This window comes from Myotis nattereri (assembly GCF_964212035.1).
Source record: "Myotis nattereri genome assembly, chromosome: 7".
In the NCBI taxonomy this organism is placed as follows: domain Eukaryota; kingdom Metazoa; phylum Chordata; class Mammalia; order Chiroptera; family Vespertilionidae; genus Myotis; species Myotis nattereri.
Genome location: NC_138082.1, coordinates 42,226,750 through 42,242,265, shown reverse-complemented (window position 1 = coordinate 42,242,265; position 15,516 = coordinate 42,226,750).

The following is a 15,516-nucleotide window of genomic DNA, read 5'->3' as shown; positions in this document are numbered from 1 at the left end:
CTGCTAGTACTTAAATGAGTTAGAAATAGTTTGGCTTAAGAACAGCAATTACTACTTTTTCCACTTCACCATAGAATATTAGTATTAACTACCTTGGGAATGAATTATAAATCATTGCAATAACTGTGTATTGCATACTTACTATGAAGGCAATGCGCCAGAGAGCATGAGATATAAATAAGTATGGCACAGCAGTCCCTTTCCTCAAGGAACTCATAACCTAGTGAGAGTAATACTTAAACAAACAAGTAGGGAAGGCAATGTCATGAAATAGTTGAGAGGGTGGACTCTAGAAGGTGGCCTACTGGTAAATGTTTAACAATTGGTAATTTGGAACAAAATGAGGGCTGCACTGGTTTATAGCTCATGCTGATTTCCACATTTCAGTTTGGCAGGACCATAGGTTATGTTTATAAGAACAGGGAGATTACCTGCTTAAGAATTAGGCTGGGCCATGTCCTGGGGGGCCTGGAATGTCAGAAAAAGAACAGACTTAACCTTAAGGGGCAGTAAGGAGCCACTGGCTCTTTAAAGTCAGAATAGTGACATACAACCTGGGGTTCCTAACAAAACTCTAAAGTAAGGTGTCAGGAATGTTCACATGAAGTGAGGTGATTACTGCAAATCACCACTGGGGAACACATGCTTATTCTATCACTGAAAACAAGTGTTGACCAGCTCCAGCCAAGTGTGGCACACACGAAAGAACATTCATGCTGGCTCTCGGGTGCCATTTCACTTTCAGTTCTCCACCTGGAAACACAGTTGGGCCAATGGAAGTTTCCAAATGGTATGTCCTCTGTAGTCTTGAACTCACATCCATGCAATCTCATACCTGTTCATACCTGGCAGATGCTACAGAGATATATGATCTCACTGAGTGGGGTCTGCAGTTCACAGAATCACGAATACGAAATAAATTGCTGACCTTTAGAAGTGACTTGCAAATAGAACTTCCTCAAATATTATAGAGTAGGTGAAGAGCATTACTTTCTACAGAGCTGAATGAGGGGACAATTGCTCAGGCAGTATTAGTTCCAGAATGTCACCTCTTTAGAAAAACACTTCATTTCAAAATGGTTCATTTGCTCTGGATCTAATTTCTATTATTTCAAGCTTTGATTTGTAAACAATATTCAAAGAACCACATTTTAACAGTTTACAAATTGCCCCAAATCACACTATTTTTAAAATAGCTATAACATTTGTGCATTGCTTAGCAGTTTAGAAAGTACACTCACATATATTGTCTCATTTCAAACTCACAGCAGCCCTGTGAGATGGAAATTATAGACGGGGTTTTAAAGTTGGAAGGGACTTGTGAGATCAAGTTAAAGAGCCTCATTCTTTATTAATTTATTCAACAAATATTTGTTATGTGTGTATTTGACAGAAACTATGCCAGAACTACCCATGGTGAATAAGAGGGAGGAGGTTCCTGTTCTCAGGAAATTTACATTCTCAATGGGAGGCAGGCAATAAACAAATAAATAAATTATCAAGATAATTGAAGCTTGTGGTATGTGCTCTGAAGGGAATGAAAAGGGTTCTGTGTTACAGAGGGCTTGCGTGGAAAATTGTCCTTTAGATGTCAGTGTTAGGAGGTGACATTTGAACTGATGCTCGAACAAGAAGGAGGCAGTCACTGAAGACCTTGGGGCAGAGCATTCCAGACAGAGAACCGCAGGTGCAAAGGCCAGCCTTGCGCTGGACGAGCTCATGGAAACAAAGGGGGCCAGTGTAGCAGCTCCAAGTGAGCAAAGGGGGGAGCGGTGGAAGAGGAAGCAAGAGACATCGACAAGGACCAAATCCTGAGGACTTTGGATGTCAGCCCCAGCCACTGAAGGATTTTAGGCAGTGGAGCGATATGTAGCTGCTGGGACTAGAGCAGGCTTGCAGAGGTAACAGGAATGTAGGCAGTGAGACCAGTTAAGAAACTGGAGCCCAGACAGAGAAAAATACAACCTAGTTGGTGGCAAAATCAGTTCCAGAACCCAGGCTTTCTGTTTCAAGGGCCAGAGTTCTTGTCACTTTGCAAAGAAGGGAATGTTCTTGGAACTTTTGTTACTGTTTATACAGGAATATCTGGAAAGTTTACCATCTTCCAAGTCTTCAGACAAAATATTTTGGAAAGCCATTCACTGTGTGCATGTTAGAAAAATTGAGAGCCGTCGTTAAGTCTTTGCGTAGCCTATAATGCACTTCAACAAGCATATACTGCAAAGTCACCAGATTCATGGGTGTGGTGAGAGGCCTGCTGTCTACCTAATCTCCATCCTTTTCCTTCCTCCTTGCTCACAGACCCCTTCGTTTGTTCATAAAGGCTTGGTGTCCAGACAACCCCTTTGTTTTCTAGTCTCCTTTGTGACGAAGAATAATCTAATTTTGACCGAGTAGAATTTTGCTGATTCCTGGGAGAGTGTTCTTTTCCAGATAAAGACTCCACTTCTTCCTACATCTCTGTCATTTTCTCCTTCTTATGTGAAACCACGAGGATGAAGCCACAGGTTAAGATGGCAGAGCAAGAACCTGGAAGGAGCCTAGTCCTTCATGATTTAAAAGCTGCTGCCCCAGCTGTGCATCTATTACTCATGAACTTTGTGCCATGTGAGAAAATACTGGTTATGCCACTGTCTTTGTATTTTTCCAAATGCAACTGAACACATCTGAACTAATCCACTGACCTGGAAGGAGATAGAGATAAGTTGATATACAGTGTCTACAGTCCAATGTAAACAGCTCATGAAAATATGAGATGGGACATTAGCTAAGTGCTAGAGTCAGGCAAAGTAAGAATTGAGGATTTTCCTAAACAAAGGAGGTATTTTTCTAAATGAAGAAATATAGTACTTTTTTTTTCAGGAGGAACTAAGCCACCAGCTTTTACAATAAAATTTCCCACCCAGGTGGATTCAAAAATCACAAAGACCTGGGACCATGGGCACTTAAATTACACAGAGAGGGAAGTCTGGAGGGGGTCGGATTAACCTGCAGTCAATCAGCTGCAAATTAACTTGAAGATGTGTCAAGCCTAGGCAAGCTTCAGCCTTCTTTGCAGGTTGTGAATCTCTCTAAGGTTACATCGAGAGTCAGCTCAAGGGGCTCTTGGTCCCTTTTTTAGGTTCACAGCACATCTTCCTTCCAGGTTTCTCATACCCAAGATGGCGGTGGGTCTCTGAAGGTCATGCATTCTCAATCTGGACATCCCCATGGCTAACCAGAGTGGATGTAAATGAGTGCTTTCTGGGTTCTTTTATTTCATGACTACCTGAAAATGTGGTCTGGCCCCATTTAAGTCTTTTGACAACTTATTCAAAGGCACTTTATGAGTCAAGGAGCAAAGAATGTATTCATGTCCCCATTTTCCCACATCAGAGTTGCTCTTAGAATATGCATTTTCTCTCTTACACATACACACACACTGACATTATACTAAAAACTTGAGGGAAAAGTCTCTTTGTAATGATTACTATGTCATTTCAAGGCCCAGTACAGCATAAGTACTGTGTGTTACTCCATAAATATTCATTGTATATCTGACTCATGGACTCGGATGGAATTCTCCCACCTTCTATTGAAAAAACACACACACAGGATAACAGCTTATTGAGTTTATAGAGACAAGAGGTCCCCGGGCTCTTCATCCCCATAGAAGTGCTCCAAATGCATGACCACTGAATACTGTCCAGAAGTTCAAGTCTAACCCTGGTCTAAATTGAGAAATCCAAATGGTCTTTACCCATTAAAAAAACATGGAAAAGCACTTTCACATTCTAGGGTTCTTGTTCTTGTGTTAACCACCTATCAGTCCATCCTTGTAGCCTATATTTGTTGTGTTCTGATTTCAGCTTTTCTGAAATTCTTTTGGCTTACAGAGTATCTGAGAAAATAAAGCATTAGGAAGGTTACAAAAAAAGCCTACCTAGAGTCATGCTGATGCAACCCCGTGGCCAGACTGGTATTCTAAGAGGCCAGGCGTGGAGGTGGCTCGGTTGCTTTCCGAGGTGTTAGATGCTGAGTGATAGGAGCACCTTTATATGTTCCAGTCATTACAATATCCCTTCTTAAGCGACTTACACTTTGGTATTAAAAACATTCTTTGTATGAGACGTGAAACCTCACGTTTGGGGAATATAGTCACCGAGGTAATTTATTTTTCTTTAAAAAATGCACTTTAATATATTTCTTGACATTTCTTGGCTTTTTGTTCAAATGGTGTCGCAGAACACTGGCGTTATGGTTATTATGGCTCTGGGGTGGGGGACTTGCAATGGTTTTCACCCTGGGGCGGGGGGAGAGGAAGAAAAGACCGGTGAGTTTTGTCAGGCAGCAGGGATATATACTTTTCACAGATGCACGGCATCTCCAAAGTTTGGTTTCCCATCACCATTTATATTCCTGAGGAATAGACGTGTCTCTCGCTCTGCAGCAGTGTTTCGTGACATTTGGATTTACAACGTTCAAGTTGAAGTCTCTAGCCCTTTGCAGTCTGTCAAAAACAGCTTCTTTGTCCATTTATTTTTGTCTTCCACACCCAGTCTGAATATCTTTTGTAAATTTATCCTTGACAACCCTCGTATTTCAGGAGCTGGCTTCGGTTTCACAATCTACCTTGCTTGCTCAGTTACATTAGTTGAAACAACAAATTTAATCCATGATGTCAATAGTAAATTATAGCCGAGAAGTAATATATGTCTGACATCATAAAGGTCAAGGCCAGGCTAAAAATGCTGCAAATTCTGGAGCCATTGTGTTTGAGCAAGTGGTGGGCTCTCGCTAAACACTAACATTATGAAAATCAGATTAGCACTAAAAGCTGCATTTGGCTAATCTTATTTTTTTGGATATCTGTTCTTTTTTTCAGATGGAAATTTCCTAAAAGCAGAAAGCTCTTCTACTCTGGACCGCACTGTGAATTTTGCTCCCATGGACATTGGCTGTGTAATTATATTTTATATTTGGTGGTGGATAAATAATTAAAATGAGAATTACTTTCCTGAAAAGATTCATTTAGAGCACACGTTTTCTATTACCATAGCTCTTGAAATGGGGGAGGGGACATCGCCTCCTACCTACCTAAACTACCTTGCCATTAAGGTATCTAAATTACCTCGGTGAATTCTGAGCACAGAAGTGGTTGATGAATTGCTTTTGCATAAATGCACTTTCCCTTTGCTAGAATCTAATTTTATGAAACACACTCGTGTGTGTGTGTGAGCGCGTGCACACACACACATACACACACTCACCAAGAGACACACATATACCCAAGCAACCACCAAACCCTCTCAAGAAGAAAAATTGAAGGCTGGAATTTTCTCTATATAATGAAGTTTTTTTAAAACGTTGCCAGTAATATAAGCATCTCTGAGGAAAGCCCAAACGGTTTCATCTCCTGTAAGGAAGAGCAGTTCATGAATCACTGTTTCCATGCAAAAGTGTTTCATTCCTTTAACTGGTGCTATCAATTGCACCGGCTGATTTTTTTTAAAGTATCAAAATTTGATTCTGGCTTAAACTCATTTATTATAAGTAGGGGGGGGGGGGAATCTTCTGCAGAGTGAACCAGAAAGCCGTTCGTTCTGTGGATGAAAGAGTCTGAGAATGCCATCCTTTCGTGGTTATAACGTGTTTGAAGGGTTTGATTGGTCATGGGCAGCCCTAGCGACTGGGGAGGCTTCGTAAGCAGCTGACAGCCCTCGCTTGGCTCAGATGTATTTTCATTTGTTAATTGGGAGCATTTATTTTAGTTCTCACATGTTCTGGCTGAGTGTGTTAGATGTAGGGAAGATGGCAGTATCTGAGCCCAAGATGATGTGGCGGAATAATGTGATATTAATACTATCTCCCGGCAGAGTCGTTTGCTGTTCTTATCAGTAAGGATAGAGGAAGCGTCTCCAGCTCCCACTGTGCCCAGTGATACCCAGTGCTCCATAGGGCGGTTTTTCTGTTGGAGTGGAGAAACGGCTTCAAGAGGACAAACAGGCTGGGCAAAAAGGAAGTGGCCTCCTGTGGGGTCTGAAGATGCCCAGCCTCTCCCTATTCAGGTCTCCATTTTGCCTGCCTCCAATACTTCAGGGAATAATGAGTTTGCCCTCGGGCCAGAGGGGAGTGAGTATGGAGGAATCCCACATTTCTAGTCTAGCTTCTCTGTCTCACTTGCAATTGCTTACCACCAGCAAGTTGGAAAACACCTATCCTTTAAACTGACTTTGGCTGTATAGATGCCAAGGTCAAGTTCGTGTAGCACTTCCAAGAAAGAGACTTCTGTATAGGAATATAGGAATAATGAATAGGTATATATTTATTTCCAGGGTTTCTTTAATTTATTAGTTGATGCCCATCAATACACCCCAGAGAATATGAAAGATACAATGCCTGCCTGCAAGAACCTTAAAATTGAAAATCATAACAAAAATCCATAGCCCTCTAAGTAGTCTCTGGGCATTTAATGCCTCTCTAGGTCACACTGCTACAAGGGAGGAACGGGACATGGGGACCAGGTCGTGTCACTCATGACAGGCTTAGTTGCAGGGTCTCACCGTGGCACTGATGTACCACAGCATCACCAGCATGGACTTACACTGACTTGGCCGTCAATGTGAGATTGCTGCTGTGGGTTATGGATCTTGCCTTACATCATCAACCGGTGATTGTGATGTTTGTCCTCATAATCAAATAGCAAACTGGTTTCCTTTCTCTATTTTTTTGTTACAAAATAAGATAACCTACAAACCAGGTTTTGATAATTTCTGACAGCATTTAGGTTTTTTGCTTTACTTTAATCCAAGTTACTGTTGGTTCCTTAGTGAACGAATAAGTGAATTGTAGATCTGCCCACCTAATGGACTTCCCTTTCACGATGATAGTGACTAGAACTTTGGAAAAATTTGCCCTATTAGTTTGGTTTTAAAGATATGGAATCTTGGCCTTCTGGCAATGTGGCTGCTTCTTCAGCTAAGTGTTGGCAATAAATAACAGTTGTTGAGTGTGTTTCATATCCCAGGCACTGTGCTTGGAACTTTGTTTGCTGGATCCCAGCTGGTACTCACAATAGCCCTTTGAGTAGGGATTCCCCAACTCCCTCCCCTGCCCCCCACATGCCACCCTCATTTTACAAAAGACTGGGACTTAGCCAGGCAAGGTCACCTTTCACAGCTACATGTACCATAGGTTGGTTGTTAGCTTATGGGCTAATTTCCTTTGGGTCAGGTGCCCATCCCTGCTCCAAAATTCCATTATGGATCTAAACCTGACTGCCTCCAAAAGCCACAGGCCCAACCGCCACCCGATCCTGCCTCGTTCTGGTTTCACATCACAAAGGCCCCTTGTCTAAATTATTCCTCCTGCTGCTTCTCTCAGTCCTAGAGTGACAACTGCACTTCCATCAGAATTTAGAAACCAGGGGCTTCCTGGGATCGCCTCTTCACCCCAAGCCAGCCTGTCCCTGCTGCTCTTGGCAGGAGAACTGGGAACATGACGGATGATGGTCGACTGCTCTGGGAATAAACAAACTCTTCATTATTCCATTAGCTATTTTCCATTTCCTGCTAAGCTTAACAATTTATTAGCTCTATTTTAGGTTAATGTATGGCTGTATTCTTTGACATATTTACTTTATATTCTCCACATGATGACATGTTTAGGTGTTCAGATCCTCCGTGTGGTGTTCTGAAGACAGAATTAGATGAGTTTGAGAGGATGAGTCTCCTGGCACTGGTGAGACCATCCCTAATTCCTCTCTATGGAGCACCTTTTCTCCAGAGGGCTGAGAAGATGAACTCATGGCCACTGTGAACCAAGCAGAGTTGAAATGCAATGCTGCATAAAGACACATTTCCACTTGCTTCTCAGTTATCCTATGCTGAAGGCAAACCTACACTAGATGAGACCCCAGAGCCCCAATTTCCAGCATCCACTAGGGAGAGGTTTGTGAAAACCAGAAAAGGCATGTGGTGGCTTTTGTCTGGCTCTTCTGACTATGAAGAAGGACTCTCACTCTTTAACAGAAAAGGCATCATTTCAATATTGGAATTGGGAGGGGAACGCCGAGTCCCGAGGGACTCAGGGCACTGTAGGGCCATTTCTTCTGACTTTTTCTCTCTTTCTCTGTGTCTGCCACATGAAAGAGATGCGGTCTTGACCTCCTGCTATCTGTCCTTGGTGACCTCACTGCTCTCTCCACATGGACTGGTTTATTTCCTATGCTCGAGGGATTAGAGAATGGGGGCGGGGGGGGGGGGAGTGGGCGGCAGGAAGCCAAATATAGCCTGAAGATGTGCTTTATTTGATCAGCTCAGTGTTTAGACTGAATTTTGAATTTAAATGTTTTTTGGCAAAGTCTGTATTATTACCATAACAGAGGTCTGGTGCACGAAATTCGTGCACTGGGGGGCGGGTCCCTCAGTCCGGGAGCCCCACAATCCATCACTCCAAAGAGGTAGGCCCCATCAACTCAGCCAGGGCTCTGTGATGGATGGACCCCCTCAGAGGGAGGCCCTGCCCACCCATGGCAGCGCCACTGCAGGGTAGTCTGGGCCTCCCTCTTTGGGGCAATCATGGAGCCTCCCAATTGATTGGTCACCCCACCGGCCAGTAGTCTGGACCTCCCTCTGCAGGGTGATCATGGGGTGATGGCCAGGCCCCCAACCAATTGTATCGCACCCACCTTGGCTGGCCTGACAGCAGTGAGTATCATAGTGTGGTTGTTCGGAAGGTCATCCGGACGGTCGTTCTGCTGTTCGGTTGTTCAGTCGATTTGCATATTATGCTTTTATTATTATAGATGGTTGCTAATTTTCACATTTACTTTATTCAGATGATAATATTTGAGTTTGTGACCATTGTACTCTATATATTTTCTGTACTTCTTTGTACTTATTCATAACTTTTACTACCTCTTAATTTTAACTTTAGTTTTCTATGACTCCTCATGTCCTCAATCCCCATTTAAATAATGGGCTCTGTAATTTTTTTTTTTAGATTGACCCTCATTTGATCTGTTTATCTCCATTTAAATTCTTGAGAAAGAACCTTCTTATACCATATCATAAACAGGACAGTCCAAGGTATGTCTACTGACATGCTTATTTTAAGTGGGAAAGTGCTTTGTAACTTGTACAATGGAGTACAAATTTAAGGTGTCCATTATTATTATCATCATATGTGTATGTTGGGGTCATACAGATAGATCTAACTATCAAAAAATTATCTCCTGGCACACATAATGATTTATTGCTTTGGAGTTTACCCAAAGACCTTAGCTAAGAAATATAGCAGTTAAGCTTTGAACCAATTTTTTTAACAGATGTGAGCATACCCATGGGTGTTCTCTAAGTGTCTATGGTGGGAAATTTTCAGATTCAAACAAATGGCTCAGATTCTTGGTTGGGTGATATAGTCTGTAGTTATAGTCAAGGCACCCTAGAGAGACCTAGGCAGGAAGAGGTCATTTAGGAGTACCTGGAAAACAGTTTTATTCTTGGATAATATGAAGCCATCAGTGTTGAAAACTGTTTTGTGACCTTTACTTATGTTTACCAATTTAACCTTTACCTCATCTTTGTTAGACTCACTAACTCTAATAACATGGCGATTTACCTGTTTCACCCCGCTCCAACCTCTCCTGACCATACAGGTGCCAATCCTATATAATAAAAGAGAAACATGCAAATTAACTGTCCCTCTGCTACACTCAAACCACGCCCACAAGCCACGCCCACAAGCCAATCAGGAGTGAGTATGCAAATTAACCCAACTAAGATGGCAGCAGCCACAGAGCTGGAGTGAGCAGGAGGCTCGGGTTGCCCCCGGTGATGGAGGAAGCCAAGCTTCCTGCCTGCCCTGGCCAGCCCTCAGCTCTGCTCAAGGCTACAAAGTTTCAATTATACAAGATAAATGAATCCCAGATACCTGCTTCCAGCCTGCCGTGGCCTCCGCTCAAGGAGGGGCTAGGAGCCTGATTTTCCAGGGGCAACCCAGGCTTCCAGTCGTACCTGGCCTCCACTCAAGGCTACAAAGTTTCAATTATAGAAGAAAATAAATCCCAGAAAAAAAAAGAAAAGAAAAAAAGGAGAGGCTGGGAGCTTGGGTTGCCGGTGGGCATGACCAGCCTGAAAATAGCCATCAGCCCCTCACCCAGGCTGGCCAGGAACCCCAGCAGGACCTCAACTCTGATCCGGGACACCCTCAGGGCAAACCAGCTGGCCACCACTCGTGCACCAGGCCTTTATCCCATATAATAAAAGGGTAATATGCAAATTGACCCTAAAAGCAGAACAACTGGGAATGACTGGTCACTAAGACACACACTGACCATCAGGGGGCAGATGCTCAATGCAGGAGCTGCCCCCTGGTGGTTAGTGCTCTCCCACAGGGGGAGCTCTGCTCAGCCACAAGCCAGGTTGATGGCTGCCAGCACAGCAGCACTAAGGGTGTCTGACTGCAGCTTAGGCCTGCTCCCCTCTGGCAAGTGGACATCCCCCAAGGGTTCCCGGGCTGCCAGGGGGATGTCTGGCTGCCAGCTTAAGCCTGATCCCCCAGGGAGCCGGCCTAAGCCAGCAGGTGGACATCCCCCGAGGGGTCTCAGACTGTAAGAGGGCACAGGCTGGGCTGAGGGACCCCTCCCCCCCCCGCCCCCACCTGCCGAGAGCACAAATTTTTGTGCACCAGAACTAGTTAGAAATAAAACACAGAAGACAAAATAAGAGGAAGAAAATGCTCTTTCATTTTCTGCAAGCTTTGGACACTTAGGCTGGTTGTCTCTCTCTCTCAGTGTCTCCTTTTACAAAGAGATAAAGACAACCATTATCAGAGAAGCTAAACTACTAGATTGAAAGATTTTATAAATATTTAGACTCAACTAATAAAGAAGCAAGTGCTAATAAAGAACATAGTCTCAGAGATCTCATAACTAGAACTAATTAAGTTTGGTAATTAACTTTGGAAAGAACCCAAAAGCAAAGAAAACAATTAGACAAATGATCTCTCAGTCTAAAAGATGCAATATTTTGAAAGCCTATGGCTCAGCTAAATGTCTCTTAAACTTTCTGCTAGAAACACTGGAAACCATACAGGCTAGATCCCTTCTCCTGTCTGCTTTGGTCCACTTCATAGGCATGTCATGAAGATAAAAGAGATCACAGATGTGAAAACACATTAAGCATTTAGAAAGAGAAATTCTATGTATCTCCAAGGTATTATTAGCATTATCCCCATTATCTGTCCTAGCAGGCCTTTTTCTTCAGCCACTGTGGTTTGGTAGCTGAGCAATGACCTATGAACCAGGAGGTCATGATTCCATTCCTGGATAGGGCACAGGTCCAGATTTTGGGATCAATCCCCAGTAGGGGGAGTGCAGGAGGCAGCTGATCAATGATTCTCATCTTGATGTTTCTATCCCTCTCCCTGCCTCTCTGAAATCAGTAAAAACACATATTTTTTAAATAGGATGCTGTAGCATATGACCCATTGGCAAAAAGTCCAATAAGTAAGAACAAACAATAAAAACAAGGCAAACAAAGCAAACAGCAGATCCCTGAGTCAACCCGGGGTTTCCCAGCCAAACATCCTTTGATGGTTGGGGGCTCTGCCCTTGTGTAGGCTGCAGAGGTCTGAGCATCGAGCTGAAAAGCAGCATTGCAAAGGGACCAGACCAAATCACTGTGTTCAAGAAGTTGTGTGTATATGTGTGTAGGGGAGAGGGTGTCAATCAAACTGTTTGGTACCCACAAAATGATTCCAAGATCCCTAACATGAGAAGGACTGAGTCTCTGTGGATGCTGAGAATTGTAAGGTGATACTGCCAACTGATCTGCTGCAAGTCTTCTGATGGTAATGCCTTTGTGCCAATTTTCCTCCTTCCCTCCCTCCTTGCCTTCCTTCCCTTTTTCTCTGTATCTCCTCTCCTCTCTCCTTTCTTTTTTATCATATCACATTCCTGTCTTAAGCTGAATTTGTCATCTATTAAGATCTAATTTTAACATGATTTGCTGCCAGGCTGATGTCTTTATCTGGTTCAGTAGACTGCTTGTGTCCCCTCAAAACGTTTATGTTGAAACCTAATCCCCAGCGTGATGCTACTCGTAGGTGGGGCCTTTGGAAGGTGATTAGGTCTTGAAGATGGAGCCCTCATGAATGGGATATGTGTCCTTATGAAAAAGACCTCAGAGAGCTCCCTCATCCCTTCCATCCTGTGAGGTTACAGTGAGAAGACAGTGGTCTGTGAACTAAGAAGCCAGCTCTCCCCAGACACTCAATCTGTCGGTGTCTTGATCATGAACTTCCTAGCTTTGAGAAATAAATGCTTGAATGCTTGTTGTTTAAACGCCCCCCCCCCCCCCAGTATGTGGAATTTTTGTTTAGCAGCTCAAACTAAGACACTCCTTGAAAGTAGAGTCTGAGCCAAGAACTTGTGTGGAGGGGGTGTCTTTGAAGGTGATTCCAGGGATCAGAGGTGAGAACCAGGGAGCATGAAACAGAAAGGGAGGAAAAGCCAATCAAAACTGCTTATGAAGTTGGTTCGGGCAGCAGGTAACTGGGGCTGAATCTTACCAGGACCAGCTGAAGCTATCATATGCTTATCAGAACTGCTTACAATGAAAAGCATTGACAAGGATACGTATTGCATTTGCCCATCAGCTCTCATCCCTGCTTGGTTAGGGGTTTCCCCACCTGCTATTGCATGAAACCTAAGCAGGCTTCTCCCAGTGTGATTCCTAAGAATCTCAGAACTGGAAGGTGAGCTCTTTAAAAAAGGTGCTGGTAGCAGAAGTGGCCCATAGAGCCTCTAGGCACTTACGTTGCTGCAGTGGCTGGTATTGGAGATAAGGCCAGCAGGATATGAGGTGGTCCCAAGGGACTCTGACATGCCAGGTCTTCCTTAGCCTGCTTTTGTGTAATTGACTTACATTAATCTAATAGTGGAATTGACATTTATTCCTTTTAGATTTCATAGTATTGATTTTTGCCCAGCTATTTTGCCTAGAGCATATTTTAAATACTCTGCTTCCTTCACTAACTGTGCCAATCCAAGCCAGTTTGGGCTGGCTGGTTAGGTGGCTCGGAATTTTGGATGTGAAGTCAGTTGGCCTGGAATCAAATCCCAGCTCCATTACCAAATAGCAGTATGAACTCGGGAGGTGAGTCTTACATGGTGAGCAGCAGGACCATGTTAAAATGTGACATTTAAAAGTTGTCAGCTGAACCCAGAAGTATGTAGGGCAAAATCCTTGTCTTTCATAAAAAGTTAACTTAAATTTAACTATAAATTTACAGAATATTTAGAACTGGTTTCTAATGAAGAATTGAAAAGTTTTGCAAGTAGAGTATCACCTGCTTTATTTTGGAAATGTTAAAAATAAATATCCTGTCTTGTCCTCATTCCCATGAATACATCTCTGCAAGACTGGTTTTTCTATTTTATGTATTAAAACATAGAAAGTTTTAACATACATTTCCCCCTGTGAGTAGTATTGCTGTCCATCTAATCTAGATGTATAAGTAAACAGGTGAGAAGCAAACTCATCCATAACATTAAAATTAAACACTGATTACAAATTGTTCATTAAAAGTGCAAATATAGATATTTAATAAAGAAATTTATTCCACTTAAAATGGCATGTTATGATTACAGAATTATAAAAATTATGAGTATAACAGCAATTTTCTCTATTATTCACTTCCACAGATATTTTCAATAAACAATGTGTATAGTTTTTAAAAATTCAATTTCTTTTCCTATGTTGTTTGTTTTGATATCTATTAAAATGTAATTTAATGTTATTAAATCTAATATAATAATATACTATTCAATTTAATGTTTAAAAATCTAAGTCTATTCATTCAAGGGCAAGGGGCAGGCCTTGAGGGTGGTCAGAAGGCCAGGGCTGGAGGGGTTTTCTGAGTGGAAGTGACCAGGTAGGAGCAGTGGGACGCAGTGTGTGTCTGGGAAGGACTAGTGAGAAAGTGGGTGGAGGCAAAACTGGAGGTATGCAAGCAGGTGCAGAAGGGAGTGTAGGGAGAGGTGTTGAAAAAAAAAGAGAGGTTTCTATTTTGTATGTCTCTGTTGTATTTTTTTTTTTTACTGGTAATTTATTTTTACTGGTTTTACAAAAGTTACCAATCTCTTGAACATTTTATAAAATTTGATCTTTCATAATAGATAGTTTGAGAAACACTGCTCTATGCGACTCACATAATTTACCAACCCATCAAAAAAAGGAGACGAATAGCTCCTGTGAATCTGACTAATACAACCCTTGTAAGATTTTATCACTTATAAAATAACTGCAATTATCGCACACAAGATAGTGTAAGACTGAATTATTGCGTATGAACTGGCTTTGAAGATAGGTTAAAAAATAACCACCAGTTTTCACATTCACAGCAATTTCCAGCAATCTCATCCACATGGAGAATGTTAGAAGTAGAATGAATCACCGAAAACACCGTCTTTCAAATGATGATTCCTGGACCATAGTAAGCACCCACCCCCAGGGCGGGCGAGGAGAAGCGGACGTGGGGGAGGCAGTGCGGGAGCACATGCAGAGCGCCACTCTGGGTCAGCGTAACTTTTTGTTGTTTTTCTTGCTGGCCCCCTAACATGGGCAATGTGGCCTGGCAGCTCTAAAATTGGAATAAAGATGTAATTCATTAGCAAACATTTAGTAATCCTGGAGTGTATCCTGGCACATAATTTTTTTAAAAAGAAAAATAAAGGGATATATGAAATACTTTCATTCAAAAAATCTTTCCTGAAATATAATTCATATATCATAAAGTTTACTATTTAAAATGTATACTTTAATAGTTTTTAGTGCAGTCACAGAGTTGTGCAACCATCACCGCAATCTAAGTTTAGAATGTTTTACGTTCTCTTTTTATATAAATACTGATCATGCATGTATACATATTTACACATATGTTTATAAAGTAAATCTATGGTTCCATTCGAGGACTAAAAGGGCCTATCTATAAGAGCTTGGTGGGCGAACGTTTTGACTCAAGGGCCACAATGGGTTCTTACTGGACCGGAGGGCCGGAACAAAAGCATGGATGGAGTGTTTGTGTGAACTAATATAAATTCAAAGTAAACATCATTACATAAAAGAGTACGGTCTTTTTTTTTTTTAGTTTTATTCATTTCAAACGGGCTGGATCTGGCCCGCAGGCCGTAGTTTGCCCACGGCTGGTAGCCTCTTGCCTCTTTTTTTTTTTTAATATATTTTTTATTGATTAAGATATTACATATGTGTCCTTATCCCCACGTTACCCCCTCCCCCCTCCCCCCCCGCTCATGCCCTCACCCCCCCGTTGTCCGTGTCCATTGGTTAGGCCTATATGCTTGCATATAAGTCCTTTGGTTGATCTTTCTCCCTTACCCCCACCCTCCCCTACCTTCCCTCCAAGGCCCGACAGTCCAATCAATGCCTCTCCGTCTCTGGATCAGTCCTTGTTCATCAGTTTATGTTGTTCATTATATTCCACAAATGAGTGAGATCATGTGGTATTTATCCG